At 36.7% G+C, this 6,085-nt stretch overlaps 1 pseudogene; it reads left to right on the top strand.

Moving 5' to 3' along the window:
• The first annotated feature begins 905 nt into the window (after positions 1-905).
• On the top strand, positions 906-2,133 carry LOC117707762 (G2/mitotic-specific cyclin-B1 pseudogene; annotated as a pseudogene).
• Positions 2,134-6,085: the final 3,952 nt, after the last annotated feature.

A 6,085-nucleotide genomic window follows, 5' to 3' on the forward strand; every position in this document is an offset into this window, starting at 1 on the left:
ATTTTGAAAAAAAGAACTGAAAGATAAGCTGAAGAAACAATTTATTGACATTATTTTTAAAACACTCAAATAAATCAAGGTGATAAAATTCATAGCAGACTTCAAAGGAAAGAGATCAGATATTCATCACTGTATTGTTTTTTAGAAATGTCAAACGGAGCATTAGATTTATATGAACAACCTTAGAACACACTACAAAGATTCTACCTGTATTTCAAATATGTTTACAAAGCTGCAGCAACAAATACTATGTGCATCTGATGTAAGGGTCAGGCTTGATCATCTATAAGTAGAATTAAGACTACAACACCAATTTGTCGCGCCCATGCTCATCAAGGAGGCCTAAGTACTCAATAGAGAACCCAGAGTTTTCAGAAGACACTGCTGAAATAACTAGTTATCCATATGTGAAGGGCTGACACTGAAGTACTTTTCTGCACATAATATATTCAGATTAACTGCACATGGATGAAATAAGGTGTAAGACTGTTTAGTGTTTTTATAAAGCTCATTTTATGTCCTCCTTACTTAGGAGGACATATGCTTACTTATGCTACCATCACTTCAGAAAATGTGAAAGACTTTATATTGTCTACAATATTAAGAAAGTAAAAATATACAGCAAATATGTAAAAATAATTAACAACAACATGCATTATATATATATGGATGAAAGAGAACTTACATTTAAAGAATAAAATTGATTTAAAGGGTATCTTTGCATATGCTTCTTATCAGCAATGCTAAGAATATATTTAATTTTTGCTTAAGAAAAATATAAGTAAATTCAGTGAGATTAAAACACATGGAGAGGGCGTGCTGTGGAGGAAAGGCTGTTAGTGTTTAGCCGTGGGCAGCCAGAGATTGGGGTGTCTTCTTGGCGAACCTCTCCCTCAGGAGGAGCCATGGTGCTCAGGGTCTCTAGGAACACCAAAATTAACACAGAAAATAAGGCCAAGGTCAGTATGGCAGGCGCCAAGCATGTGCCTGTGGCAATTGCTGTTGCCTCCAAACCCGGGCTGAGATCGAGAACTGCTCTTGGAGACATTGGTAATAAAGTCAGCGAACAGGCAAGAGTGCCTCTGAAAAAGAAAACAAAAACGTTAGGTGCTGGAAAAGTTACTGTTACAGTCCTACCAAAACCTGTGGAGCAGAAGGTGCCTGTGTGTGAGCCAGAGGTGGAACTTGCTGAGCCTGAACATGTTACAGAAGAGCTTTCTCCGGAACCTATTTTGGTTGATAATCCCTCTCCAAGCCCAATGGAAACATCTGGATGTGCACCTGCAGAAGAATATCTGTGTCAGGCTTTCTTTGATGTAATTCTTGCAATGAGTGATGTAGATGCAGATGATGGAGCTGATCCAAACCTCTGTAGAGAATATGTAAAAGATATCTATCTGTGCTTATCTCAGGCAACTGGAGGAAGAGCAGTCAGTTCGACCAAAATACCTACTGAGTTGTGAAGTCACTGGAAACATGAGAGCCATCCTAATTGCCTGGCTAATACAGGTTTAAATAAAATTTAAGCTGCTGGAGGAGACCATGTACATGACTGTGTCCACTATTGATCAGTTCATGCAGAACAGTTGTGTGCCCAAGAAGATGCTACAGCTGGTTGGTGTAACTGCCACGTTTATTGCAACAAATATGAGGAGATGTACCTTCGCTTTTGTGACTAACAACACTTACAATAAGCACCAGATCAGACAGATGGAGATGAAGGTTCTGAGAGTTCTAAACTTCAATCTGGGTAGCCCTCTGCCTCTGCACTTTCTCTGTAGAGCATCTAAAATTGGAGAGGTTGACATCGAGCAACATATCTTGGCCAAATACCTCATGGAGCTCTCTATGCTGGACTATGACATGGTGCATTTTGCTCCTTCTCAAATTGCAGCTGGGGCTTTTTGCTAATGGACACCAACTCTGTAGCACTACCTATCCTACACGGAAGAATCCCTGCCTCCTGTTATGCAGTACCTGGCTAAGAATATAGTCATGGTGAACCGTGGCCTTACAAAGCACATGACTATCAAATACAAGTACGCAACATCTAAACATGCTAAGATCAGCATGTTGGCACAGCTGAACTGTACACTAGTTCAGAATTTGTCTAAGGCCATGACAAAAGCATAAGTCCAATGGACTACTACATCTGCAAATGCAGTTGGCACCATGTTCCTCCTGTACATAGGATATGGTGTTTATTTGCTCTTCAATAAAGGTTGTGACTTTTTACTTTGCATAGCTTAACTCATTTGAATATGATTGTTTCTAACTTTAAGATAGCAGAAGTGTCAAAGAATTTAGGAGTATATTAAGAACTGCTTCTAGTTCAACAGCTGTCAACTAATGTATATATTTGTATCCTATATGTTCATATACTTCCTTCACTCTGTGTCCTTATATCATCATGCAAAGTCTTCTGCCTACCTCTAGTTTAAACTCTTAAGTCTACCAGCTAATCCTTTGTTCCATTTTCTTAGAGGTGGTTGCCACCTTTAACCACTGTGTCTTGAGCTGTCAACTTTCAGATCTGAAACCAAGTATTCTTGTTATGTAAAATAAGATATTCAAAATTAAAGATGTCTTTTAAAAGAATTTGCCCCCAAATCTCAATACCAACAGATAAGGGTATATTCTTATATATCCTGTATAGATCATATATAATATGTAATTATATTGTATTATATACAATATATAATCATGCATATATTGTCAAGGAGATATTTTTATATGAGTTCATTTTATCAACAGATTTCCTTTCAGCAGTCCTTTCAATGCCTATATTGATGCATTTCCTAATGTGAACAAACTATGTAATATATTCAATCATTCCCTTAGTGATATTCAAGTGCATTCTCTTGTTGCCCTCCATACAGTGCTTCTTAAATGCTGTTTGATGCCTTGCTTGGTTTCATGTATAGTAGCTCCCTCACGGTGTGTGCTTTCGATTCTGACAGCCAGATGAGTGTAGCTGGCACCATAACAAGGTGCCACTTCTCTCTCTCTCTCTCTCTCTCTCTCTCTCTCTCTCTCTCTCTCTCTGTCTCTCTCTCTGTCTCTCTCTCTCTCTCTCTCTCTCTCTCTCTCTCTCTCTCTCTCTCTCTCTCTCTCTCTCTCTCATCTTGTAACTCCAACTGGAAAAGAAATCCTGTCTCATTTGCTGTTTTAATTTATAATCCGATATTAAGTTGAATAAAGTTGTATTGATGGCAAGCTTTCCCCTCCAGAAAAACAAGCAAGCAAGTAAAGAAACAAACAAAAAACACATGGAGAGAACAAAAGACATGGGGGAAAGGGTTAGAAACTGTAATGATGAGAAGATACTAGAGAATGAGGTAAAACATGGACAATGAAAATCAATGAAGGAGGTATGTTGTTTTTTAATTCATCACAAATCTATTGTGATGAATAAGATTTAAATCAGCAGGAAACCTTACCTCAGAGAAGGGAAAACAGCAAAGTAAAGGCTTTGCAGCTTCCCTGTGAGGATCATGACTACAGTTGGAGCTTACACAGCTAATAGAATAGTGCTTTCCTTAGCCTTGTTTATCTCAGGAAGGATTTTAAGGTTTTTGTTTAGGTGATGGAGTGTCATCTCTATTTTTTAAGGGAAGAGAGTTGTGCTGTGGATGAATTTAATATCACACAGTAGAGTCTCTTTAGTGTACGATGACTTTTCTGTTTACAACTCTATTGTAAACATTTGACATGCATTGATATAAATCCCTATGTGTCCTTAAAGGAGCATGGGATTCAAATATTAGTAAATAAAATAAAGAAAGTGATGTGAGACACACTTTATCTGTTTTTAATATTTAAATATAAAATCAATGCTAAGAACCACAAAATGTAGAGTAATTGTCATTTGAGACACAATAATTCAGGTTTTTCCCTTTCGATGTTCAAGTATTGAACCCTAGTGCATGTATTCTAGTATATGTCATTTTTTAAAACACTTTTACTCTGCATCACCAGAAAAACTCTGAGTCACTAAGTCTTGGTGTTTAACACATTCATCTGGAAATTCCAAATTCCCAACAACTGCAAAAAAAAAAAAAAATGTGAATGGGACAAATGTTTAAAAAAAATAAATCGTGTTTCTTTTTTTTCATCATCTTACATTGGTTATCTTCACTAGATACATTCTCATGTTTTAAAAGAATTTAGATATGAAAGGACATTTTTGCCCTACTAGGAAATAAGAAACCAATCTGCAGTATCACATAAGAAAAATGTACTTTGAATCTAGTGCAACAGCTTTTCATGCTGTCTCTAGTTTTTTACAATGTGTCTCTGACCTGTGAGTACATAACACAGAATGCTATTCTGTAAGAAGGCGTAATACAAGCAATTAGAGTTGAGCTCAACTGTGTTTATTTTTTTATTTTTTAATCATCCATCTAATATGCAATCTTCCCAACATCTTTTAACCTCTATGTTTATCTGGGAAAAATACTTAAGGTATGTGCATCTATAAAGATTGTAAGAGGTAGTATACCAAGAGTTTGAGATATTGATTACCAGTTAGCCATATGTATTTTTTAGAGTTGTTTCCATCATTCCTTCTGAAAGAGGACTTCTTCCACATTATGTGGCTGCTGAGCTTCAGTTAATGGTTATTCAACCACACATTCCCTTTCTCATATGTTTCATACCAACTGGAGAGGAGTGATAGATATTGCTAGAGACTGTAAGTTGTATCTTTTTTATGGCCCAATTAAGAACAGAGAGATGCAGCAGGCTCTGTAGAAAAGTGTGATGTTACATGAATTTAGGTATCTTATGAAGAAAATAACAAAGGAAAAGCTATTACGTCAAGGTTGTGAGGCAGAGCCATCAAGCAATACAACAATTCTTTTGGCAGAGACTCAAGGCTCGGTAAGGAGAGAGAAAATCCTTCAGAAAAGAATGTAAAGATTTCAAGTGTACAGTGGTTGGAGTTTATTAGATGGGAAAGGTAAAGAAGGGCAATAGATGACTGGCATCTAGTGAAGCTGATAAAACTTGCAAGTCTTCTTTGATATTTTTCAAACCATTACAGAGTGGGTTGCGACCATGTTCACTCCCTTACACTCCCTTTCCATCTCCCACTATGGCTGATTCCCTGCTTCTTCTCTAACCCTCTTATTTTCCTTCTACTTTTTTTTTCTGTTCCTTATCACAGGCACATATGTCATATGGTCATGACTGGGATTTCCATGCTATATCCAAATGACATCATTTTGTATCAGTCATCTTTTTATGGAACTTTCATCCTCCTTTCCTATAATAAAAGATTCTGTGGGCATTGGAGGAAGTGAGGAAGATAGCTCATCTTAGGGGTGAGCACTCAGCAGTTATTTTTCTTTCAGAACCTTAAGCATTTGTGAATTTCTGTATTATCTGTAACCTTTTGCTGAAAGGAAAAAAATATGAAAAGCCATCAGATTTCTCTAATTAAGGAAAAGGATAGAAATGAGTCAATTTCTAATTCTTGTAATTACAGAATACTGCTTCCTTCCTTTATTAGTTGTTAGAACTAATTGTCTGATTTATTTAACATTTGGACATACATATAGAAGACTGTTCCTCACACTTGTTTATAAGTGTATGCGTGTGTGTGCGTGCATGTGTGTGTGTGTGTGTGTGTGTGTGTGTGTGTGTGTGCCTGGATGTGCATTTGTCTGTGTCTGGGCAAATGCACAAAATGTATTCCTGTGTATGAATCATGTGTAAATGAGAGGACACTATCATGAGTTAGTTCGTAATTTTTCGGTTTAATATAGCTCTGTGATCACTGTAAATATTAGCCTATGTGGTGATGACCTTGCAGGGATTCTTCCTGTTGTTAACATACATATCTCTGTAGAAGCAACTCTTGCAGACACACTTCATTATATTAAATTAAATGTTGTTGATCAATACTCATATCTAGTTGGTTCTGTGAATTTAGCTACTAAGTGATTTTTAGTACCAGTAAATATTTCTGGAGACCCAGAATGGGTTTTTTTCCCCTCAAGTGTGCTTTTAATGAAGCAACTAAGTAAAAGGTACACTTCAATTAAGAATTCAAAAAAAGGAAAACAAAACACCACATGCAATA

This window comes from Arvicanthis niloticus, chromosome 4, assembly GCF_011762505.2.
Source record: "Arvicanthis niloticus isolate mArvNil1 chromosome 4, mArvNil1.pat.X, whole genome shotgun sequence".
NCBI lineage: Eukaryota > Metazoa > Chordata > Mammalia > Rodentia > Muridae > Arvicanthis > Arvicanthis niloticus.